The sequence below is a fragment of the Falco naumanni genome, chromosome 2 (genome assembly GCF_017639655.2).
Source record: "Falco naumanni isolate bFalNau1 chromosome 2, bFalNau1.pat, whole genome shotgun sequence".
NCBI classification, from domain to species: domain Eukaryota; kingdom Metazoa; phylum Chordata; class Aves; order Falconiformes; family Falconidae; genus Falco; species Falco naumanni.
Window position 1 is genome coordinate 67,878,830 of NC_054055.1, and position 27,238 is coordinate 67,906,067.

The window sequence follows — 27,238 nt, forward strand, 5'->3', positions numbered from 1 at the left end:
TATGGATTCTGTTCCCAAGCAAAAACAAGGGAAAAAAGCCAAAACCACTCACTCCAAAGCATGAAAAGCTCTGAAAAGCTATTGGAAATGGAAGCTCCAAGTAATCTTCTTTTCAATGTGCGCTACCCCAGAACTATAACTTTATGGATTAATACTAAGATAGATGAAATAATTTGTTTGTTGTTTAAGATATACAATCATGGGAGAAGAGAGCTCACTTGCTTAAAAATAAATGCCTTCTTTATCAGCATTTAGGTGTCTAAGTCCAAAACAAGAGTGAACACTGAAGAGATGTATAGTCTCTGTGGAAACAGGGACTAAGCAGAGCCATCTGCTTTGGGTCATCTTAGAATCCAATGGCCCCTCACTCTACAAAACATTTACATTTATAGTTCACTGACTGTACTGAGATTTAAACATGCACATGAGCACTTTGCTCAGTTGGAGACACATAATGAGTTAAGAACAGCAAATACAGAGGGAGGATGCCATAAAATTACACAAGTGGCTTTATAGTTAATTATTTTGATGTCACTATTAAGTTTAGGAATTGAAGTCTATAGGAAGTGTATTTTATCAACTGAACTCTAGCTTTATTGGGATTTTTGTTATTGAAATGGGAATAGTCATCTTACTGCCTCAAGGTGAAGTGAAGCTATGTTTTAAATACAAAACTTATGGCTTTGTACACTGCCCTTGAAGCATAACTGCTATTGCTGTTAATATCAGCGGAGTTCTGTTGTGGACCTAAGGAACACTATAATCCTCTTAGTTGCAGGAACTCTTTCACTGCATTAGCTAAAGGGCTTTTAGCAGCAATTTGACTTACACAGTGAACACACTCCCATGCACTAAAGAAGCAGCTCATGGTGTCACTTCCATCATACACAACTCATGTTTTATCCTGACCTTCTTTCCCATCTGTGGATTTTCTAGCATCAGTGTGCATGAGAAAATTAAAGGTGCATTATGCACAGCTGTCATTCAATCAGCATTAACAATTTGGTTTTAGAAAGAGAAGTACATTAGATACTCATACCTTCCACAAGCGGGGGCTTATCTCTTTTTTCTCTCTAGCTCCAGACGGAGTACCCATGCACTCAGCTGCCAGGACACAAGCCAATTCCCATGCAAGAGCTGAGCATGCACTGCACTTGGCCATGAGTAACAAGCCTGGCCTGCCCGAGTCAGCCTGTGCCCTGGGCTCAGCAGTGGACTAACACAGACATGGGAGGTCTGCAGCTGCCTTATATCTCACCAACGTGGGATACAGGCAAAGTGCGCTTCCCCCTGCAGCAGCCAGGACAGACAGACCCAAGCAGCTGCCCCCAGCAGCTGAGGCTGCTGTTTCTGGTATGGCAAGCACAGAGCCAGGAGAAACACTGCCTCCGGCATGCTCTAGGGAGCCTACACCAAGAAACTGACTCATGCGAAGGGACTGACTCATTGAATGGTCCAAAGATACAACAGCGACAAGTATAGCAATCTGGAACTATGCCCAATAAAGAAAAAAATTGCTTCTGAGGTGAAATAGAATCACCATACCACTGAAAAGCCACCAGCCCTGGAAGCTCATTTAAGCAGATATATTGTACATGATGATATGCATTTCTCAAAAATGTTATTTGTATGTATGTCCTTCAGTAATTGTGGGACTGCATAGAGCTGCTCTCTCTGATATTGGCAGTGACACTTCTATGGCACTTACTGGCTGAAACAAATCAAATGTGTAGAAAATAAGATATGTGGAAAATGGAAACTGAAAGGGCAGTGAAGCGTGTTTGCTATCTGGAAGATATAGTTAGTTGAAAAAAACTGAGGATGCAAGAAGCATCAAATGTTATGTCCAAAGTTACTTAAACTCTAATTAATTTTATATCAAACAGATGATCAAAAGAAATTGTCTGCTATAAAATATTAAGGTTGTTGGAGTTTCATGTGTGTAACATGACTTACTCTATTTTATGAATTCCCTAGATCATTTGAGAGACTGTAATAGGTAGTAAGTCATTCCCTTGAAGCCATCAGGTCTAATTTTCCCAAACTGATAGCAATCACAAACTGTATTATTTGCTTGTATTTGATTGCTTGTCTGAGTCCAGTTCTAGCAAGCATGTTATAACTAGCCCTGACTCACACCAACCTATCGATGGGCTCAGGAAGATCATGTTGGCCTGAATTCACCTAAAACCAGATTATATCCTATGGATGATAAAGAAACTTTGAAGTTTTAAAGGCAAGATTCACTACTCTGCTTCCAGCATGCGCTACAAAGGGGATGAGTCCTCCTTGATCAAGGAAGATGCCGATTTTGGCCTGACAAACCAAAGCTGTCTCTGGTTCTGGGGGTTGTGAAAGGTGCAATGGACCCTATGTAGGGATTAACATTAAAAGTTTAGAGCCCTGGAAGAACTGAATGTAGAAGGGCCCTCTCTGATAGCAAATCCAGTTGTTTTTTTCTGGTCCTTTCATTCAAAGTAGCCGAAAGTCAGTCCCAGGTAGTGTTGCAGCTATCTGGATGTAGGTCTATCTGCACCTTTTTCAGGAAAGGGAGTTTTAGTACATATTCTGATGGCCAAAAGCCAGAATCCTTTCTGACCTGGTGCTGAGCATCCAGACTGCAACTGTCAGTCACTTGGCAGCAAGAACTACAAGGCTTGAGCAAATCTGCTCTCCTCCTTTTGACTGCAGAAGAAGCCTAGAAGACTAATTTGGCCTGATCTCCTGGTGGCTCAGGTTATGCAAGCTGAACCTCACCCAGAAAAGAGCAGGAAGGGGACAGAGAGGCAGCTACTCCTCTTGCCATTGCATAGTACCCAGCAAACCTGAGATTTTACACTAGTATAGGTCCAGAAAGTGATAACATCGCCAAAACAAGTATTAAAAAACAGAAAATCATGGTGTTTTTCAGGGGGACAGAAGGAAAATTGGAGACTTGGCAAAAGACTGGCACTGGACAGGCTCTGGGGAACTAAGCTTGTTGGTGTCCAAATTTATCTATCCCATGGTTAGAGGATTTTCATGGTAAGACATCAATAAGTGTAGGCTGCTTTTATTGTAACAGTGTGGGGTAGGTATTTAAAAAAAGAAGTAGGTTTTTTTACGTGGTTGAATTAAACCATAATTAGGTGATAAAAGGGATGTTTTGTCAGCAAATACAACACAGACTCCTGAAGGAGATTCAGCAGCTGCTGAACCAAGTCAGAATGACCCTGTACCCATGGCACAGAATACTAGGTTTGCCTGTGGGGGTGAAACTGAGGAATTCCACTTTGAGGAGAGAAAAGCTGAAGGTCTGAAGGATATTCTCCAATACAAGAATAAAAATGCTGCTAGTTTCGTAAAGATAACATGTAAGAATACTACTATATATGTTGCTGCTTAGCAACACAACTTGCTATTATAAAGGTGGAAGGTGCTGAGATCACTTTCAGAAAATCAAGCCAGTAATTTAATTTAAGACCCCTCTTTTTGAAAAGCTTGCCAACAAATCATATCTTTAAAAGATTTACTTTTCCAATAACCCACTTCTGGGTTTGGGTGGGTTTCTTTGTTGGGTTGGTTTTTTTTTTCGCTTTGTTTTAATAACTTTTGAAATGGCTATGACTAACCCACAGCCCAGCTGAAGTTAAGGGAAAGGAAAAATGAAAACATATTTCTGTTTTTTAAAGCTGACTTCAGTGTGTTTTGCACTGAAGAATTTCTGGTGCAGGAGAAAACATCGGATGTTAATTCCTTCTTGATTTCCCTGTACTTTCTTCCACAGACAGGACCATGCAGAATTTGTATTTGCAAAAAATTGTGAATATGGTTGAACTCCTCAAAAGAGAGAAACTGGCAGGTGTAAAATTTCTTTCCAGGTTTCAAAGTTATTACTTGATGCTAAGCAATAAAATGGTACCATTTACATAGGAAATGGAGTACGCATTGGCCTGCATCTAAAGGAAAAGTGTTTTCAATCAAAGGTGAAAAAAAGTGATGCTTCGAAAGACTGAACACTGATGTAGCTAAAGTAGGAAATAACAGCCTGTGTGTTGTAATTGGCAAGGACAATAAATGTAAGAGTCACTGCCAGCCGAGATCGGAAAACTTATTGAGCTGGAACCAGAACACATTAAAACCTTCTCCCCACCCTTCAGGTGTGTTTGCACACACTCCACCTTCTTAATGAAAAAGGCAGTGTATGTATGAATATATATGCATATATGTAAAAAATGTACACATAACAGATACTGTATATGCTTTATATACATATCTATACACTATACATGATACACACACACACACTGTACATTATATATGTCCATAATTGTGTGAAAAGTCTTTCACAGGGGTCATCCAAGGTTAGAGGAGAAAGCTGTGATGCAAGTATGACTCACTGCCCCCGTTATCTCTCGGATTAGATTAACAACAACCTTTTCCACACTAATACCAATACTTCCTCTGAATCTGGGGTGTGAATTTTTTTTAAAAAAGAAGTGTCAGGATGTTTTCCCTAAAACTGGAGCTTGGGTATTCACTTAAATCCATTTTTGCATGCATGTATAAAGCTCTCACTCGCATTTACGCTACTTTTCACCAGGCTAGCACATGTGGGTGAGAACTTGAGCTTTACTTTCCTTTGGGTTGGTAGCTGCTCTCCTTGCACTGAAATTAGATGTTAAAATCCCAGGCATCAGTCTTTCAGCACCTAACCACAATTACCCCTTTTCCTAGGAAGAGATCAAGTTTTCCTACACTTTACTGAGGAATCCCGTCCCACCCTCCTAAAAATTTCTACTGACATATAAGATGAAGCAAGGCACCATTAAGGACATGCAAGTACGCCTTTGATTTGTAGCTATTTATATTTAAATAAGCCTAACATATGTGCTCAGAATCTGCCTGTCAAATTCTGTAGACTCTACACAGAATATAAATCCAAAGTGGTTTCAAAGCTCTTGTCTCATTTGGCATCTTTAAAAATATAGCAATTATGCTGGAACTGGCCTGAAACCATTCTCCTCCATGCTCATGACATACCCTTTCCCTCAAATTATTACACACTTATTGTGGCACAGGTGTACTTGATAAAAAACAAGCCAAACTGAAACAAACCCAACCCTGCAAAGTCTGGAAATCTTCAGTCCCTCTCCTCTCAATAGGAGCCTTGACACCTTCCTGAATTTTAACCTTACTCTACAGTACGTCGTCCTTTTTGCAACACAGAATGACAAGTAGAAGGGAGAAATACATGTAAACTGCTAAGTTAGATGAATTAAATTTAAGCAGTAAGACTGAAGGTCAGGTGTAAATGTTTTTTTCCCCTCAGAAGACTGTGTACCCAGGACTGTGTTGTACCTGAAGAAGTTAAGTCTCTCTAGCCCTCACTGATATGCCAGAGAGGGTAAGCAAGAGGAAACTGGCTTAGTGAGTTGTACCCAGCATGGGTGTTTATAAATATTTATGTTAGTTCACAGAAAATGAAGATAAATTCCTTTTCTGTAGCTGGTGTATTACAGACAGCCCTCTATAAATTATGTATTGTTCCAAGACTTCCAGTTAGGAAACTTAAACTGTGGTAAAGCATCATATTTGTTTTACATTACTAAAAAGGCAAGGTAAGCAAAACCAAACTGTTAAAAATTTATGAGTTTGATACATTACCCCGTAAGGCAGTCTTTGACTGTGCAGCAATCTGTGCTTGTGATTAAACACAAAATAATCCAGGACTAAACAAGACTGAAACCCATACTAAATACTCTGTAATCCTCTCTCCAACCCCTCCTACCCGTTAGACGGGTGAGGAGGGCAGGGTGTCCCCAGAACACAGTCCGCATGCAGATACAAACCAGTCCCACCACCTGCTAGGCACACCTAAGCTGCAAGAAAATGAACACCATGGTGAGGAGGCTTTTTTTTAGAAGAGAGTTAAGGTTATGCAGTACATTACAAATAGTCCTCTGAATCTGGTCAGTTTGCACAAGCTGATGCTATGTTGGATATATGTATAGGTATGGTAGAATTGCATGTATAGAGATGGCCCCAAACCCGTTTATTATTAATAAAGATGGTACAGGTATAACAAAGATGGAAAAATAGTGTTCAGTTCTTGAATTATTATTCATGAAGAGGCTCCTACACAAGTAAAACAAATCTCTTTTATGAAAAAACATTCAGTAAACTAATTGTTCCTGCCTTGTGAGTTCAGAAGCCGTATCTTCAGTGACTATGTTAAATAAACTGAGTATGAGGTACTTTGGCTGATTTTAAAATCTACCTTGAATAAATATAGTTATTTAACAAAAAAAACCACCACCAAACAAACAAACAAAACAAAAACCAACAACCAAACAAAAACACTCAAGCAACTGCTTTTTAAGTTAAAAGTTTAATTTCTGTCCCCACAAAATAAACAGTTAATACTGGAATTGGGATATTCATAATAACAGACCAGTATTAGACCAAAGATTTGATGCTACAAGGGGAAGACAGCATAAAAAACTGTGAGGAACAGATCAGAGAGTAAGGAAGGAAAGAATGTTTGAATAGACATGGAGGAAGCAACATCCATTCTCTAGCACATATTATGTGGCCTCTTCTAGTGATTCCTCCATAGAGGTTTTCCTACTCTGATGCTACAGGCTCCACACTTGTAATGCTGCCCTTCCCAATGGTGTTTGCACCCTTGCAGGAGAACCCTCAGGTCTTCAGTCTTGAAACATCTACTCTGACTATCCCTCTAACACTGCTTTGAGGACCACCTCCATGAAGCAGCATTCTTCTTCACATCAGGGCATCTTTACATCCCAACAAAAAGGGAAGGTAGTGGCCCTCTTAAATCTCTCAGTCTTGAATATACACGCATAGCCAGAAACCTTCCCTAAGAGGGAAGAATCCTGTTCACTGTGGGCAGCCAGCCATCACTCTGCATGAAAAAAGACGTAGGAAATTGTGGGTGTGAGTGACTTGTCCAAGCTTGCAACACTCATGATCATTAGGCCTTCATAAAGGCAAGCTTCACTATTTGCAGAAACCCATAAACTTCAACAGCTTTTACAGGCTTTTTAAGACATGCTACTCCAAAAAGGGACAAGAAGCCACCAGGAAAACATATGTAAATGATGGGAAGGATTTTGAAGGTGTCAGATACAGCGTAAGGCAGCTGGAGGGCAGCAATATGACATGCAAAGAAGGCGAGCAGAAAAAACAAGTGTCGTAGTGCCAAAGGAGTCTATCCATGGCCGGTTGACTTGGAGACGTGGCATAAAGCATTTAGATGTTCTTACCACAGGCTTGTGATAAATACAAGATGAGTAAAAACAGACTATGGGTCCCACAAAATACAGAAAAGATGGGAAGCTGGGTTTTACTATTCCTTGTTAGAATTACGAACAAGACCAACAAAACCAAGATGCTTCATGGTATGGGTCAAAACATTCTAGTTTTCCAGTTGCTTACAACTTAAAAGGATTGGTTTGCTGACAAACTTGCAGTTTCTACCCCATGTATCCCCTCTGATGGAGTCTGTGCAAGAAATGATGCAAGAAATCTTGTAAGTTATGGATACATATGCCATGTTTTGCCTTGTTTCAGTTTTACACCAAATCATGACTGAAAGTGGAGCCATCTAGATGTCTTTCCTGCAGAGTCAGAAACAAAATAGAGCAAAGGAGTATGACAAAACATATGTACGTGGGGATGTTTTTTAGTAAAATGTGTCTGAGTTATATTTTTGCCAGTGCATGTGATTTTTTGCCTCCAGATTAAGCCAGATTTTTTCCTTTGTCTATCTTCTAAAGTTGGAAATAATATTTGAAGAGAGAAGGAAATGCAGGTTTTCAAATGCAACAGAAACACTGAAAAATGCATCACAAAGTATAATAAATGTGTCATAAAGTATTCTCTAACTGAAAATGAATGCCAAGCATGACAGTCAGCTCTTTCTGCAAAATTTTGGGTTATAGCTGTTATTACATATTCAAAAATCTGACATTCTGAAAGTTTGTTTTACTTTGTCAGATGCACATTAAAATAAATAGCAGCTGGTGAAGGCAAAGGATTGAATTTCTCTGCTTTTTCTACCATTTCATTTTCATATTGCCATAAAATACTCTAGTACTGTGAATTTCCTGCTTCTTTAATGAGCTTGTTTTACAATTTCGCAAATAAATGTTGGGAATGCCATGATTTTTTTAATGCATTTAAAATCATACAGCCAGAGGGCTGGAAGGATTCTTAGGAGATTCGGCAGTGTCCATCACCCCCCTGTCCACAGTACGCACTAAATGCAGGACAAGTACACCTCAACCAGCCTGATAGTTGCTGTCTAATAGACATTTCATATCTCTGAACCACCTGCTCCATGATTTAGATACTTATATCCTACAAACCTTTCAGTAGCATGTGATCTAAACCTTCATTTCTAGAAATTGTTTCATTTTTCTTTCCATTAGTGTAAGGGTGCACAAACACAATTAATCACAACTGCTTTCCTTTAGTAGCCACATTTTTACATTTGAAAACAGTTCACGTCTGTTCTCAATATTTATATATCTTGGTTTAACAAAACCAGCACACAGAAAAGAGCACACCCAAGCTCAAGTGTCCCACCATAAGATCTATTCTGTTTGCAAAGGTATTGTGTTCCTAAACCCACATACCATTTGTGACTCACCATTCAAATTAGATCCTTCAGACTCTAGTGATTCCCAACCTGTGTTTATCCATCCTGTAAGATTTCTGCCATCTAAGCAAAACTGCACTTGCCATCATCAACCGTGATTGTCCACTGACAGCTTTGGACATAGATTCCTACTCCATCATGCAAACTGGTAATGAAAATGCTGAAAGCACTTGACAGAACTCCATGATATGGCACCTTATAGGGACTCTTTTAAGACAGTATTTCCCTCGTTGCTAAGAGCGTGTCATGTATCAAGAACTTGAGTTATATCACAACTACAGTTTGCCCTCTATCCACTAGATCTGTCAAAATGGAAATGAGTACTGTTTATTTTGGCCAACTTTTGTTCAACCCATGCTGGCAGTTTTGACCCAGAATATTCAACTGCAAACAGTCTGAAGCCTTTGTTAGAGTTGTGAGAGAAAGAACAAACTTAAAAAAGGAAAACAAACCTCTACCTCCTGTTCAGTATAGCCCAACCATTACTTCATGGGGTATCTATAGAAAAGAGGTAGCTGAAAACGTCTAGGTAATGAATCTTTGGGAAACAAAACTCCTTGGCAGACATTTCTGCAGTAAATGCCCAGACTGCTGGATAGCAAAGATGGTCTTCTCTTATAAATCCTTATTTTCCACAACAGGTAAAATTGCTCTTTCTTCTCATGAGTGCATATCGTCTCCAACTCTCTTTATAAAAGTGACGTGATCCGTCTAAGCATTAAGAGGTTCTTTGAATACAAGAAAAACAGGAAGTCAGATAGAAAACTGGTGGAATTGTATGACGATCATGGTAAAAAGGATATACTTAGGGCTGAGAAGGCTCTAGGGCAGAAGTCTAACGTATTCCTTGTATTAGTCTTCGCTGCCAAAGATCTTGGGCAGATCCTGTGAATTCTTTGTAGCAGATATATTAGAGGACCTAGATCAATTTCCAGTAAAAACGCAAGAAGTATTAGACCAAATAAATATGCTAGTGAATACTGGGAACCAGAGGGGAATGGGCTGCAGAGAGGGGACAGGTTTGTACACACTTCCTAGGTAGCATCTGCCATAGTCACTGTCAGGAGTGGAATACCAAGGTGATGGACCACTGGTTAGGCACTCCTATGTATCAGAGGGATGACCAGGGAATCTGCATACAGAATTCAACATAGAGCACAATGGTCTCATTGTAGACTTTGCCTTGCTATGTTTGTATGAAAAAAAAAATAAGCTAGAGATTATGAACAGTTCAGCTGTTGTGTCTAAAGTTTTTCTGGATCTTTAAGACAAATCGCTGTCCACGATCTACTTGTATTCCAGAATAACAGATGTTATATGTGTCATTTTACGCTGAAGAGGCACTCCTAACTTCATAATTTACTTCACCATCTTTGCTTGTTCTTGGAATAACTCTTTTTTACATATATGCTATTGACATCAAGGAAATAAATTAATCCTCCTCTGAAGGCAACAGCCACAACTATTTCATCTTGTGGACACACAATGAAGAAGACGGACAAAACCAGACTTCTGGAAGATTATTTTTTTTCCTCTCAAAGATACTTTTGTGTAAGTAACTTGAACAAGAGGCTAGACAGCTCCTACGCTTATCACTGCCAGGTAATTGTTACAATTGCCCATAGCACAGAGCATTCATTCGAGAAGGGGGTACCTACAGAACATTTGCAACTGACTTTGCAACAGGCTGCTACTGGTCTTCACTGAAACAAAGTTCCCCAAGCTCGCTTTAAGGCAGGTCAGTAATTTCTGTAGAGACACCATCATCACTTAGGGAAGAAGTGGCAGTTTTATAGCACTAATAGCCCAGCTAGAGACCTACTGGCATTTCTAGGAGAGAGCCAAGCATTTGTAAAAGTGATGAGCTGTGTTAACTTTACCATACTTAGATAAAACCTTGTCATTCCTCTGCAGAAAGAGCATGATACAGTTAGGGCTGAAGCACAGTTGTAAAGTATGCTGATACTGAATGATGGTGTTGATAGGGAAAAGAAACATATTACATGTTAAAACTAGAATGTGCAACTTTGCAAAAACTGGTTAGTTGGCAAACTCCATTTCAGTTTTATCTGTGAACTGTAATCATATGTAAAGTAAAACATACGAGATGACTGGCTACTGATAGGCAGACTCACTTCAGACAAAAACAATGAAAAACACCAATAGCCCATCACATTTTATATCTTTGATACTACTCATTCTTTTGAATCTTGACAGATCCAAGTGCTCTGAGCTTGTAAATTAGCATTATTAAGGCAAAAACCCCATTTTAGTAAGAAAAAGACTGAAAGACGACGGGGATGTAAGACAGCTGTTACTGGAACTTTAGTTCTAAATAATACTGGTTTTCCCTCAGATTTGTTTCTAGTTTGTGGAGGGGGATGAGTATGCTGTGCTTCACTATACTGTTGTTACTCTGCTGCTGTACAAAAGGTAGCGCTTTTGTAAATGACTTCTGCAGGCAGCATGGATTTGTGGGTTATAAGGGAACAAGAATAACACAGCACTGATGGCAAGTGAAAACAATCAATACAGATTCCAAATTTTGTATCCAAGCAGAAAAATTGCTAGCATACTGTAAAGGTTCATTTAAGCTCTTTGCCACACATCCTCACATACCCTGAGGGGATAAACACAAGGGCACAGTAGCAGACTTCTATGAATTAAAACTAGATGATGGGTATGCTTTAGCATATGTTAATATTTCTGTGTGGTCGTTAAAGCCTTGTAAGAGTGAAGTGGCAGTTTAGCAGATAACAAACTGGTCTTCTACCAGTGAGACCACTGAGTATACCTAAGAAGGTATCAGTTCATACAGCTGCAGGTTTTGTTCAGGAGCAATGTAAGAGTAATACAGGGGTTAAAGATACAGTGCCATTAGAATGATTCAGTCAGCAAACATGATCAGGTAGTTATACCTTAACATCTGCATTAATTTAGATGAAAACAATTGTTATCAGCAAGCTTTCTGTTGACTGACACTAACATGAACAGGAAAGAGGAGGGCAAATGATAGGAGAGGATGGAAGAGAAGGGGAGAATAGAGGGGGAGGAGGGGGAAAGGAGGAGAAAAGCGAAAGGAAAAGGGAAGAAAAGGAACAAAGGAAAGGGAAGTGGAAGAAAGGATTTGGTGTGACACAGCTTTTGCTCATTTATAGAGGTGTACATGGAAATTCAGAGCTGATGCCATGCTTCTATAACATTATCTATATATGTAGGGAATTCAGTGGGACTGTATAGACATTAGGCTGCTTTCCAGCTTAGATCGTATTATAATCTTGGAGTCTGGGATTTCAGCTTGAAGAAGCTGACTGTCTCTTTCAGAAAAAAAAATAATTTTTTTGGTCCTGGTTAGCTATTCTCAGTGATGAAGTGACTGGCCAGCTCAGTGATCAGTTTCTCAACAGCAGTTACGTCTGTTCTTTTCCTCTACAAAGGGCATACTGAAAAAGAAGCAATGTAGCAGTATGACCTGTATCCTTTTTACTTGTTGATTATTTTTTATTTATTAAAAAGGTCTGAAAAATTAATCACAGGTTTTACTTTAAAGATAAAGGAAATGCTGAGCCATATTTCTGCTGTTTTCTTAATCAGTTGCCTAAATTCATTTTGTAATGAATTTTCTCTGCTGAGATGAAAGGGTCAGTGCATTACATCCTTCACAGACAAATCTTTTCATGTAAATATTTTTATAAATAAGCTTGGTCATAAAGAACCAATTATAAAATAAATAGTAAGTTTGAGTAAATAAATAGTTTTCCATTATATTTAATCTGGAATCACATTGCTGCTTAACAGTGTTGTAATTTTCCAGTTGGCCACAGAAAATGCCAAAACTGAAGGATTTCATACACTACTTGGTATCCAATGCTATGAAACTGAAGTGAGAAAAAAACATTTTCAAAATAAAGGTTGTTCTTTTTATCAGCTGGAGTGGTTAACCTCTGAAACAGGCTTTCCAGGAAAGCTGTAGAAAATTTTGTGATTTCCTTACATCAAGTATGTATGCACTTCAGGACAATGAACTTGTGCTTTGTCAAACATGTATCAGTTTGAATGTGGAGGAACTCGGAGAAGCATTTTGGCCAGAGGTTGGAAGACTAGATAATCTAAGAATCCTTTCTGGAGTTGAATTCTTGTAAACTGTAAATAAGATTCCTAAAATAAACCAAATGTGTGAGTGTAATATGAACAATAAGCAAACAAAACAACAACAAAAACAATGTAGAAAACCCATCTTAAAGAAACAGGACTTTTGGAGCTTTATTTTCCTTTACAGGTTAGTTTTCTGAAACTGAAGGCAATTTAAGAAGTGATTATGTTTAGAATCACAAATACAGCCAATTATAAACACTAGTTAATTGCTATGATTCAACCTTTTTTTGTGTGTGTTTCCTCTTTATGTGTACAACTGTGTCACAAGCACCAAAATGAAGGACAGGGTCAAAACATGGAACTACTCTGAAATGTAGCACCACAACTGAAAGATGATAATTTTTGAACGCTGGTTTCTAAGGATGTTTCTCTCACTTTAATCTCTCCTTTAAAGCTACTTCTGTAGCTCTGATTGCACTTGTTACCCTTTCTTCTGCCTTTTTTGTTTCTCCTATATCCTTTTCAAATAGATGACAAGAATTCTTTGCAATATTCAAGTTTATACAATGATATAACACTGTGGATGTTTCTCTCAATCCCTTTCCTTGTACTTTCTAATCTCTTACTTATTCTTTTGAGTTTCCTTAACAGAAAACTGATTTTTTCCATGAAATTACTCACACTGACTTCACGATCTCTTTGAAGACTGGTAACAGAGAGCCCTTCATCGTATATGTACGTGTATGTATGATGTATGATATATGCTACAGTTACTTTTCCACAAATAATTGGCCCTCAGGTGCTGTTAGCACCTACTGCCCTTGTAGGCTTTGCCAACTGGTTCTTCTCCTCCCAGCAGTACCACTGCTGGTGTTGCCCACCCCACCCTTAATCTGTAACACCGTTGCCAAAGCTACTTCCCTTGTTCCCAGGTTTCTTGCTTCAGACAATCGTTGTTGGCCACTGTTCCTTGTTTTCATGATCAGCTGCACTCATTTCCCATCTGATGGTCTCCATGGATGTTCGCTAAAATAACTGTTTGTTTTCACATCTGCTAAAGGTGTAACAGAACTACTGGGAATGTCACACTGGGGATGGAGGTTCTGCATCCCTACACATGGCAACTGGTCAGATCCTTGTTTCACTTTCTCAGTCTGCAAATTGGTACAACTCCCAGTTGCAAAAAAAGTCCTTTATCTTCCAAAGAAGAGGTTGGCACTACTGTAACATTCTTCTACAGCTAATTCTGCATTAGATACGTTGGTTTTGATATTTACACCCAGGAAAAGTGACACAGGTATTTTAAATAATTCACTAGTTTTCCTTCCAATTCCAATTTCAAGGAGCCCAACACATGTCTGGGACAGTTAGTACCAAGATACAAGCTACTCTAGCAATGATTCACTAATTAGCCCAAGCCCCTTCAAGTCAGTCTTTGTTAAATACAGATATTGCAAATTCAGCTCACTTTTGAGCAACACTTTCATTTCTGAGTTTTATGACAGAAGAATCCTTCAGAGTTCAATGAGTAAGTAGGGATGGATATAGTCAGAGCCAGTATAAAGCCGGTTCAGTATGAATTTTATAACTTCAGAGGGAAAAGGATGACGTAGTCTTATAAAATTCCACCATTCTTCTGGAAAGACTGAAACTAATCGAGCAATACCTGCACCTCCCTAAGGAAAGGTCAAACTAAAAAGAATACTGAGTTAACAAGATGATTCAGCAGGCTGGAATCGTATTTCTTTTAACTTGACATTTAGACTGAATTAACAACCTGAACTTACTCAGCAAGCAATGGAGCTCAAAGCAAATCCATTTAGTTTTATATCAAGAAAATCCAAAATGTGCCAGGCTGACATGAGTAAGCACCTACTAAGCCTTGACCATCCTGGAATGCAGAAGCAGTAGCAGAGTAGAAGAGCTTTTTCACTGCTGAATAGTGAAAGAAAACATGCAGAAAGAAAAGGCTCCCAAGAGTAGTGTGCAATTAATAAAAGGCCAAGGCCAGATTGCTAACCACAGTTACAAATTTTCTTCATGAAGAGCTCAAAGACTGATGCAGAAAGGCCAGGCTGAAACGATGTGAAAGCCAGTTCTTTCAGCTTGACATTTAAACTGAACTGATAAACTGACCTTGCTCAGCAAGCGAGAGAGAGAAGTATCAGGTAAGGCCTTTAAAGGCTTTTAGTGAGCGCTTTCAAGCAATACCAATAGAGAAACTAGAAAGCAATACCCAGGTGAATTACTAAACTTCCCCAGTGATAAGTGTTTTTAAAGGCTCAGCTCCTACCAAAGGCACGAGAGCAGAGTGCTACTGGTGTTCCACTGACAATAGCTGCTATCAGAAACTAGTGGCAGGGCTCATTCTATTTTCTGTGCAAGCCAATGGCTTGTATGCAGTGTTTTATAGACATAACCAACCTTTAAGCGTTTTCAAAGGGATTACTAATAGGAATAAAAAAATGCATATACTTCAGTGTTTGCTAGGTAGGGAAACCTCCTTCACATAATTGTTTGCCTAATTTTTTATTTTTTTTTTAATTTATGCTCAGAATTTTTATGGATTTCTTTTTCTTCTACTTCTCTGCTGAAATATAATTTGGTTTTATATATGCTATAACTTGGTTTTATTCACACTTTGTTTATATCTCATATTTAATAGGCCAGATATAAGTGACAAGATCTCAGCTAAATGGAAATTTCTCTTTCCACATGTTTGGGGCAGTTTTAGGCAAAGTGTTACATTACCAGATAAAATGGATGTTATGGCTTTCTCAAACACTGCAATATTGTGCCTCTTCTGCCTCCTATGTGACTAGAAACAAAACAGTCCAGTATTACAGATTCCCTTAGTAAACACCTTATGTGCCTTTTATTAGCTGAGAAGCTTCTTAGCAGACAGATCTCCCATTTGGATTTAGATTACCACACTTCAATACTTCAGGCCTGGAATAGACCCCAAAGGCAGCCCCAGCACATACTCAGCTGTGATTAAGCTAGCAGTTTAGCAGGTCAGTTGTACTGCTAAAAGTCAAATAATCACCCGTTCACTGTAAACTCAGATGACTCTACCTCAAGTCTAGAGACTGTTGTTTTAAGATGCATACAGTGCAGGCGTTTTGATGCTTAACAAACAGGAAAATGAAGCCTCAGACCTCTAAATCTTAAAAACTAACAGTGAATGTTCATTCTTTTTAGTTTTATATCTTTAATAACAAAGGAAGAATGAATTAAGGCCACAAAGGGGACAGTGGTTCAGTTGCAATGAAAACTGTATGAAACAGAAAAGTTAAAGCGTCAACAGATTAGGCACAATTTTCTTAAAAATAACTTGAGAAATAGAGTAATAAACCTTATGCCTATTTCTCTGAAGGAAACCTGGGCTATTAAAAAGATATAATCACATTTTTTTCTCTCATATCCTCATGTCCAGAGGGATATTGAGTTATGAAGATCTTACGATTAAGCAGCTGAAGAGTTCATCTGACAACCACATTACTAGTGAAGAGAAATTCAGATGAAACACATACCTGATAAGAGATGTAAAACTCTGTGTGTGGTGGGATAGACTGGTATTATTTCTCTTGGGAAGGTTCGGACAGATTCTCCTTCAGCAAAGGAGGCTCCCAGTAAAACAAGTATCAGGTGCAAACTGGAAAGTGCCTGAACAGTATCTCTGTTCTTTCAGCAGGGCCAAATGTTTTGAAGAGCCATATGTTAGTACCTAATTAAAAAAAAAAAAAAAAATCCTCTACTCTAGGTATTTCTGAGGGTGGTTCTCATCCTGCTGGAAGCGGCTCTCTGTCGGGGCACAGTGTGTTCGCCCCAGACCTGCCCAGGTGCAGCTGCCCGACCCGCACAAGCTGCTTGGAGACTCTGCTGCCGTCAAGGCAGTGGCACCACTCCCTTCCTCCCACTCCACTTCCCACCTTATCCCCTTGCCATATGTGCAAAAACAAACAAACAAAAAAAAAATTTCAGCCAGCTGATTGCCTCAGTGTATAATCCAACTGAGTTACACTAGGTATTGAGTCCTGTAGGATTACATTCTATCAAGGCTAGTAATTAAAGGCACTCAGAGTATTTCCAATTAATTTTCATTGACTCAGAATAACAAAATGCTGCCTGAAATATAAGTCTCTGTGTTTAAAATATTATTGGTGGTATTTCTGCCATCATTTTTCACTTGTCACAGTGGCCCTCACTTTACTATCAGGCCCGCTGAAATAACTAAGAGCCAGATGCATAGTAAGATACTTGTAAATTCAAGTATGACTGCAGTTTTAATCTACTACAGAACACAGAAGCTAATTTCTACTGACTCACCACGAGACAGAGCCAAGTAGTGTGCAAAGCAGTGATGATTTAGTAAAAGGGAAGAATTCCGTAAAATACCCTGGCTGTTTATTTCAATAACAAAGGAAAAAAGTCTAGACCAAAAAAACCCAAAATAAACCACACTGTAACAATACTGATTTGGATTGACTGTATGAACATAACAATGCATAATTAGAACATCAAAATTAGTGTGACTTTCCAACACTTTGTCATACTGATCTCAGAAAGCTGAATACCAGTATTTGCACCTCTACCTTTGTTAATCCCCAAGGGCCATGAACTATTACATGAATGTGAGAGCTGCACATTTATTACTGTATCATGTCATGCATACTGAACAAGGTGGTGAAGAAGGAGAAGGTGGAAAAAGGTTTAGGTAGAACCACAGAAACCCTCTTGGCATTTTATAAGCTGGCTGCTCTGCAACAACAGAAGTGTTTCATTTGAAAAGAGCCAAATTACAGATCAGTTAAGGTCAAAATTATTCCTAGTGTGACATTTTTGTGCTGGGAAACTGATTCACAAAAATGAAAACATCCTGTGGGAACACGCAAATTGAGACATTTCTGGTGGTACCCAAGTTTCCCTGGGCTTCTCTTGTTCCTTGACAATATGCCTGACAGAGATCTAAAATGCCTGGGCTTTTGGTGCCTAGTTACCTCACAGAGCTATTTTATTCAGGACAATGTTGACACATTTCTACACAGTCAGGAACCTTTCTTGGCTACCTGCATGCATGCTCCTGCATATAGAGCCCACACAAGTACAAAAAGAAACTTGTTCAGCTTCTAGAGTGTGTATGATCTGAAAGAGTGACCTGCCCACTTCACATAAATGTTAAGTATTGAAGTATAAACTGTGAAGACAACATAACCTCACATCACTACCAAAATTTTGTACTTATTCTCATTTAATCTGTTATATTCGTATTACATCTGGGTTTGCCTCCACTGAAAATAAAGGTAGGTTTCATAGAAGAAGCATGCACGTACCATTTAAGTTTAAGTCTTAGCAGGGTGTAATGTTCACCACAAAAAAAACCCGGATGGTAGGTGATAAAAATATAAGATTATGAGTAATAGTTGAACAAAATAAGTATCTATTACGAACAGGTTAGGCCACCTTAGCTTTTGTCAGGTTAAGCTGAAGCTATAGGATCAGAAAACATTGGAGATGTAAGACAGAGATGAACTGGCCTTTTTCACCTTTTGTTTGTGGATGAAACAGCTTTAGTGCCAAGTAGCCAGGGAATCTAAATTTTACCTTCTTTTAATTGTGGCCAAAAAGAATGATCAATCTCATAACTTCATATAGTTTAATAGATTTTATTATGAAGATTAAAAAAGCCTGACAGTTCAGTTGCATTCCTCCAGCCATAAACCTTGAATCTGTGTTTATGAATAGGTTCCTATGCAGTTGTGAAAGTTATTCAACTGAGTTAGCAAAAAAATCCTACCTAGCTGGTAGTATTAGAAACTAATGAAACAATGGATTAGAATTTTGAAAAAGTGTTTGATCAAAACTTTACATATTCACCTTTCTTCTTTTAGGTGCTTTTGCTTTTCATTCTGTAAGTGTATAATCATCATTCACATCCATTTCATATCTCTGTACCATGTGGATTTGTCATGTCAAACTGGCATGCCATTGTTCTTCACTACATGACTAAGTTCTCAGGTAAAATTCTTTCCCTCTGTTACTGCCAACATATACTGCCTCAGGCAATGTATCTTGAGCTCTCAGGATTTTCAGCAGTGGAAGAGGGGTGAAATCAAGGAACCAATGAATGGTAATAGCTACTACAAATGTCTGTGGGCAAACCCTGTAGTTGTAAGTAACACGGGACTAACATGGAGGTGGAATAAGGGTGGGAAAAGTCAGAGCAAACATCCTTGTTAACCTTCTTTGCTCCACCAGGAAAAAGCAGAACTGCATTTTGGATTGTGACTGAAGGCTTCACTATATACATTATGGTTTACATGCAGTGATAGCCCTCTGCTTTGACACACACACACACACACCCACACACACCCACACAGAGTGCACTGACTGAGGACCAGCATAAGGACTCTCACACATGGCACGGTTAATGTGATATCAAGCGCATGACGGTCGCCAGCGAGGGAAGCTCTTGGGCAGTGCATATTTGTTCTTTCTTCACTGCACAGCAGTGTTCCTTTGCAGGGACACCCTCAGAAGTGTTACTCTGAGGGACAGTGCTGCAGTGCTACATGTAGGACAATTTATTTTGCTCCAAGTCTTCTGCCAGGGATTGTGCCTGAGGTCACAAGTTAGTCTCTTAAATGGAGTTAAACTACGGGTGAGTAAGTGTGGCTCAGTTTTCCATGCTGAAATATAAGTACAAAAAAACCCACATTCTTTACCCTGCATTTAACCTTTCCAGTTTTATAACTGGTGAGCAAAACAAAACATCTTATGCTTTTACCTATCAGGAAAAAACTTTACTAAACTACCACCTGAACTGAGACAAAGTGAGTGCTTAGTCCTGCTGTACACCATTTGCTGTAAACCGAAAGAGTTGTGAGGCTGCAGCCTGTTCTTTATGGACATAATGAATCCAGGGATTAACGCATCAGATCTTAAATTTCTATTAGCCTGTTATTAAAGATTGTGACAGGCTTATTTCCTTCCTAGTTTATCTAAAGAATGAAAAATGGCAAACCCAATGAAATCCTATTTTCTGACCAGCCATTAACTTGATTTACAATGAATTTGTACAGTGCCTGATTTATGCCAACATTGTATCACTGTTTCTCTGCAAAATACAAACAATTAGCTAATGATTTATGCTTATGCAAGCACAGGGGAAAGAAGATCATAATCTTTGCTCACGCCTGTTTCCCTTCCAGCATGCTCAGACCTCAAGAAATGAAGACTAATCTGGTCACATGTGCTTCAACAGTCAGTTGACACTTTTTAACTAGAAATACAGGGGACGACCCCAAGTGAACATACCTGTTACCTGTGTGTTCAACGTGTCTATGCAAGATCTGACAGCAGCTGAACTCACTAGACACTTTGAAAGGTATTTCACATTGGATTGACTCACCGTACTTTTACTCTCTGAAAAGCTGAGACAGTGAACTTACAAGCCTCACAGTTACACACATGGAAAAAATGTTAGCTGTCTCCTTTATTTCTCTGGGTTTCACATTTTTCTTCATTGGTACAGAAAACACTGAATTTTATGCCCTTGAGACAGATTCTTTCAATAAAAGCTGGTGTTAATGTAGCGAGCAAAACTGAAATCTTTTTACAGTTGAAAGCAGTGAACCCCAAAAGTCAATGTTGTATTAATAGTTTCTTCATGATAGCTACATAGCAATCTGTTCACCTGCTGGGCAAGCCCTAAGAGTTATGAAAGAATACAAGAATAAGGTAGGTCTTTAAAAATTAAGCATGCTAGTAAATCTTTCTCTGAGCTAATCAAAGCAACTTTTTATTCCATCAGGCTTTCCATTAAAAAAAAAAATTAAAAAGCAAATCAGCTAACAGGAATATTCAGTGCTTGCTTCATTATAATATACTTGAACAGAAATATAACAATAGAACCGTCTGAAATGTGAAATGCTAACATCTAAGAATTGTTCTTTATGAAAGTGAAAACCAGTATTCATAAAATCCTCATCCAATGAATGCCAAAATCCAATGTCAAAAAGCTATGGATTTTGTTTCAAAAGTTATGTATTGCTTGTATTTTATATTATGACCTGACACAAAGTAACAACAACATTATGGCATAATCACTTAACTACCATACCATTGTTTTGAAAATCACTGAAAACATGTACTATTTTTAAAAAAATAAATGACTGATACACTGTATCCTCTTTTCAAGGTCAAAGAGTCTCCTTGTTTTGTTATAATACAATTTGCTTCTTTTAGTGGGACTCATCTTACATGTCCCTGGCTGATAAAAGTTGCCTGTTTTGAGAGTAACCTCCTTGGATGTGACTTTCTTTCTCTATTGTCTAAAGACGGAATGTAGAAAAAAGAATAAAATTAAGCTAGATAGATGCTAAAAATGCCTTGAATTCTCAGAGTTAAATTCTCAATACCACATGCTTTCCTTCTGTAGAATAGGAATAGTAGGATCAGCTGTATGAAGCACTGGAAGATCTATGTACATTCATAGCATTTTCAAGCCATCAAAGGAAAAATTCTGTGAAAATCTCTCCACTGACAGAAACAAGATCTATGTATGCAAAAAATGGCATCAGGGTAAAAGAGAAAAAGGAAGCAATGGGACTCATGGTCTACGAAAGATGGCAGTGGTTACAGAAAGATCAGAAAAAAATTTAAACAGGAAGAGTTGATATGCAAAGATGTTTATATTTATGTAAGATGATTTACAGATAGTGACCTGATTCTAAACCAATTACATCATCAACAGAATTAATTAGCTCCTCAAGAAAAGGCAAGAGCAATGATTTTTTGCCTTTTTTTCTCAAGTATTCTATGACTTTTTTTTTAATAATTTTCAAAATAGCTGTCCTAGATATCACCTCACCTACAGGACTCTGAGAAATTTCTTCATGGCAGAAGCCAAGAAGACTTGAGGATAACCAGATCTTCAAAGAACTGATCACTGATACATACTATGTGCAACCTAATGGATTTCAGTGCTTCTCTGCACTCCTCAGCTGCTTTGCCTTCCAACCTGAGAAATTATTTAGAAACTCAGAGAAAAAATACTATTGTATAGGAATGTCAATTGCTCTTATAATTTAAAGCTCATTCTTATACCGAAATCCCAGACCAAACAATAAAAATGCATGTCCTGAGTGTTGGTATAACAGGATGTTCCTGTCATCACAGAATCTAAAAAATGCCCTGTTGCCAGATTTGTTCAGCTGTGCAATAGCTTGTACGTGCAGAATTTTACAAAGGTCAAACAACTTCCTAATCAGATGTTGAATATTGATTGCTGTGTGCCAGTTGAAGGCTGTACAGAAAATCTGGAAATACTGGTTTTGATGCTTTTGTTGATGAAGCCAGCTATAGGCTGTATGATTAAATTATTTTATAAATTTTGATAATCCAGCAGACCCTTTTCTTTATGTTTTGCTAAGTTTTATTCCAATTCTCTCAGCCTAACATGAGACTTATTTCAATGAAGTTCCAATATCCTCATGACGATATGACTTCTATCTATTCATATGCAAATTAAATCTCTTTTTGCTTGTGATTTATATGTAATCATTATATCTTTATGACAAGGTTGAAAAAGGAAAGGCAAAGCTATTTATCATTCTTCCTCTATACCACCAGAAGCTAGGACAGAAAGTATACATGAAGACCCAAATGCAAGAAATAAAATTTATGAACATAGAGTAAAAAATAATGAGATATGGTTGTCTAATGAGTATAGCTGTCTGGCTGAGCATTGATGTAGTTAAGGGTCAAGAATACTTGGAATTAAGTCAAATCCCAAATGTACTTAATCACATTTGAACGGGATGAGCTACAGGAACCAAAGGATCAAGTCTACATCATCTGCACCTGAATTACATTTCACAAGACTTCTTTGTTTCATTAAATAACTGGAAAGATTTTGAGCTTTGCTTCTAAAATAAGGCCTATGACTACAAACCTGTTTTTATTTAGGGCTTTTAGAAGATAAGAGTTAATGGTACATAATTGCTTTATTGGTTTTCTCAACATAAGTCATAACTTCAGTGCTATCAAAAATAAAGTTTCCGAAAATCAAGTTTCTCTGTAAATAGACATATGAAGCATATGAAGGGATGATGGAACAATTATTACTTTTCCATCCTACTCTTTGTATTATGTTAATTTCAGTTTAAATCGCTGAGCATTCTGCCCTAATGTTTTGTCTTCCTACAATCATTTCCAAATGAGCTGGAGAACTGGAAACAGTCACAGAAGTGTTCCTTCTACTTTATAATGCTTTCCTGACTACTTTGATGAACAATGATGCAATAATTGCTTTTACAGATACTTTTAACTGTACAAAATAGTACAGACATAAAAAAGTATTAAGGAATCAGAAGTCATAAAAATCTACTTTTTCCTTTTACTCTCAGACTTTCTTTGTAGGCACAGGAGATTTTGAAACCACCACTGTTGTTGATATCCAGCGCTTTAAAAAATATACTAGAGTCAAAATCTTACCATGCAGAATTCAAAATTAGTTTCTTCAGGTAATTGAGTCTCAGTTTCACTCTTTGGGGCATTACTTCTTAAATAAGAGACAGAAGCCTTTTTCCTCCACTAAATTTGGTACTCTGAGGTCTGGAAGAGAAGTAAGAAAGGACCAGACAGCTCTAGAGCGCAACCTTTACTGCTTCCATTCCCCTACAATGTGACAAGACTCAGGAAGGTTAGGGGATGGGATAAAAAAAGGTGATCTGGTTCTCCTGTGACACATGGAAGTCAGAAATCATGTGGCACTTTTCAGAAGAAACAACAAAAGTTGCTCTAAAGGGAAATAGTCAGGTAATTCCATTACCTGAACCCACATTTTGGTTACCAGTTAAACTAGCAGTTTATGAGGTGGACCAACGGGTGGAGGACAAGGCATACTGGTAAGGCCAACTTCTGCCTCATATGGGCTAGTCTTAGAATCTGCCTTGAACTTTTTTTTTTTTTTTTTTTTTTTTTTTTTGTCAAAAAACAAAGTAAAAGTAGAACTGGGGTGATGATGTGAAAGGGTGTAATAAATGTTCTTCATCTCTTATTTTTCCTCACTGTGCTCAAGTGAAAAGAAAAAATCCTACAAAGTAGTACTATCAGGTCAGGGGTCACAAGTCCACCTAGTCCATATGAGACAGTGTGACCACTGGCCGGCCCTTTGCCCACTTTTAACACACTATTTGTGGCACTGAGCAAGAATTGCACGGTCAGATGTGTATTACACTACATGTTTAAGTTGTTGTGCTCTGCTTACAGTCTTTTTTTATTGTTTTCCATGTCCTAGCTACATTCCATACATAGTTGCTGAGCTTTGTTCAGGCACAGCTTTTGATGAAAGGAGACTGGCAATGAGCTGAGCCAAGATGAGTGTCTCCACAAAATCAATCTGAAAACTTTTCTTGAAACAACATTCTGGCACCTTTATTGTCCTTGGGGAGGATTTCTGTGTGCAAATGGGAGATGATGCAGACTGAAGAGATCTCTTTTGAAAGTTTTACTAATTTTCATTAGGCTGGTTCATATGAGTTCGCTGGGCCCCTCAGTGGAGGATTTTAATCATATTGTGCCTTCTGCACTACAGTGATCACAATGCTAATCTCTATAATTCCACGTTTGGGAGCTCACTTTTCAAAGTGTAAACAACTGACACTGACTTTATAAGGAATATTTTTCCAGAGGGAATGCAATGATAGAGTCACAGAGAAGCATCATAAGCCAAAAACTAGGAAAAAAACCCCAAAACCTAACTGCACTAGGAGAAATAAACCATTCTCACTTTCTTTCCCTTGTTCTTTAGAATGTGCATCAATAAAATGTATGTGTCTATTTTTTGAGGGAGAAAACTTTGCCCCTGTCTACTTACAAGTATCAGGCACATCACCTCTACAGGAAAACTTAAACAAAAACCTGAATTTCTGCATCTGCAGAAATAGAAGAACAGGTTTCAAACACAGGAAACGAGATCAGCATGAGTGAAAATATGGACTCAGAGGGAAGAAAAGTCTAATAAAGTATTTCTGTTTCTCTATGTCTTAAAATCAGATGCACTGTCAAGTTCCCTAACAGCTTCTGAAACCATAGTTGTTTTCTTCAGCTCTCTGTTTTGAGCATTATTTTGCTTAGCATCTCTGAAATGCTCTCACTATCCAGAGTTAGTATTTTCCTCCTGTGAGCGAGGTGCACAAGGATGGCAGCAAAGACTATCTGCAGAACCACACTCAACTCTCCAGATAATAAAGCCATTCTGGAAAAAAACCCATACCTTTAAAGAAAATAACTTGAACAATTCCTAAGGGCCTTTGAGCTTGATAAATGGCAAGAGGTCTGAGATAATAGTGCAGCCACGTTGTAATACTGTTTAATGGCATTTGCTGTTAACATTATTCATACCAGGATGCTATCAGCCTGTAACTCCTTGAAAAGATTGTCTTTTATAAAACCTGTATTACTGCAATCCTTGCGTCTTTCACTATTACACGGATTGCAGATGACCTCGTAGGATCTACTAATGCCTTGAGTGACAGAATGCTACAGCACCTGAGTAAATTTAGAGTAGAAAAAGAGAGAGGCAGACCTATAATTACTGTCCCTGCAAAGGGAAAATGCAGGCAGTGTGCCAATTCTTGCATTAACTATCTCAGATCTTTTAAGATATTTCTTTCACCTCAATTAATTTACATCGCACTATTAATAATGGCACAACTCCTGCACTCTTGATCTCAGGTTGCAATACCATTAACGCTACAATGCTCTAACATAAAAACTTCTATATGTCTTGCAAAAATATGAAATGCATATTTTAGAAAAGTTACCAAGCAGCTGAAGCTGGGATGATGCACTTACTGTGTTTGCAATGCTCCCACATTTCTTCTAACGTATTACATAGAGGGTTACAGAAGGACTTTTATCTATGAGGCCAGAACATTGCAAGATAATTTTTTGCCCACATGAGAAATTAACAGCATTACAGTGGATGTAGCAACCTCTCTTAACTTTTTTTTTTATTACCCTACCTGCTTTTTGTAGTTTTATGTAAGAGCTACTGTATTTTTATTTGTGTATTTCTCATCTCTTCCTTCAGTTTGAAACATTACATACTTTAGCATTTCATAATCAAACCTGTTTATTGCAGAATAGCTACAGGACCTCAGATCAAAGGGAAAACAGTCTGCTTCAGCAACTCTGTCATGATACATTCTTTGGAAATTTATGTATATATGTCACAGGAAATTTATGAAGTGCAAGATTTCAGGATTCTAGTACTGGAAACAGTTTCTGATACATCACAGAAAGTTGAGGACTGATGATTTTTCTGATTTCTTTTTGCTGAAATACAACTTATCAAGGAAATATTTAACAAACACCTGGCAAGCATTAGATGTTTTGTGTAAAAAATTAAGGCTTAGCTTTTCCAAGACCAGAAATGCTCAGGCAGCTGTTGTGACCCTTAGTCATAACAACTTTAGAGAGGAGATATGATTTAATCCTCACTGCAGTTCCTTTGCATTTAACAAGCCTTTGTTTCCTCAGACCTGTCCTCCAACAGGTCATGCAAGGCAAGGTTCAGCTTTTTTTCATTTTCACTGTTTACAAAATTTCCCAGGAACCTCTAACCTCAGCACCCCAGAAGCTTCCTAATCACTCTGGAAGGCATACAGAGGATGGAGGAGAGACAACTGTGGAAAATGCTATTCCTTCTCCCATTTTTTCCTCTGGGCAGTAAATCAAATCAATCAACCTAGTTTTCCCCCTAGTCGACCCAGTCTTTATGTCTAAATACAAAATGGCTATAGATTGCACGTATCTTTTCTATAATAATTTGTTCCTTCAGCATATTTGCCACAACTTCTTGAGACCCATCAAGCAGATCAGTGAGATTACTTTTAATCTAACTGAATTGAAAAAAAAAAAAAATAAAGGTGAATAAAAAAACACATCTACATGTAGAACTGGGAGCTAAAGCACATGCTAAAGAAACTTCAGCCATACAAGTATTTGTGTGTTGTGGGTGATGGCTGTTGTCAGGAAGAGCAGTGAGGGCTGAAGGAAAGAAGAGACAAAAGTTTAAGTTGTTTCTTCTGCATATTATTAGTAGCACATGTTCCAAGATCCTGCTCCTTTCTTCAAGGTGATGGCAAAGAATACTGCTGCCCAGGGACCAGATATGATCTGCAATTTCACTTTAATGGTTTATAATCAAAGGAAATTTTTTTCTGTATTACTACTGCGTAGCATTAAGAGGAGTACTAATGTGTGACTCATCAAAGGATTTTACTGGCCCACTCAGTACTCAAGCGGGAAAAGATTTCCCACTTGGGCTTCAAATGTTCTGAAAGTTTTGACAAATCATGTGAAACACACAACCTTAATTCTTTATGACTAATCAAAAGTAAACTACATCCATTTTAATTCTGTATGAAAGTCTCTACTCAGGGATTTACTGCCTTTTTTCCCTTTGTT

General features: G+C 38.1%; 1 protein-coding gene across 1 annotated transcript in view; it reads right to left on the reverse strand.

The window, feature by feature from the left end:
- LOC121083853 (pinopsin-like) overlaps window positions 1-27,238 on the reverse strand; it is a 92,998-nt gene that overhangs the window by 34,977 nt on the left and 30,783 nt on the right. The window lies entirely within an intron of this gene.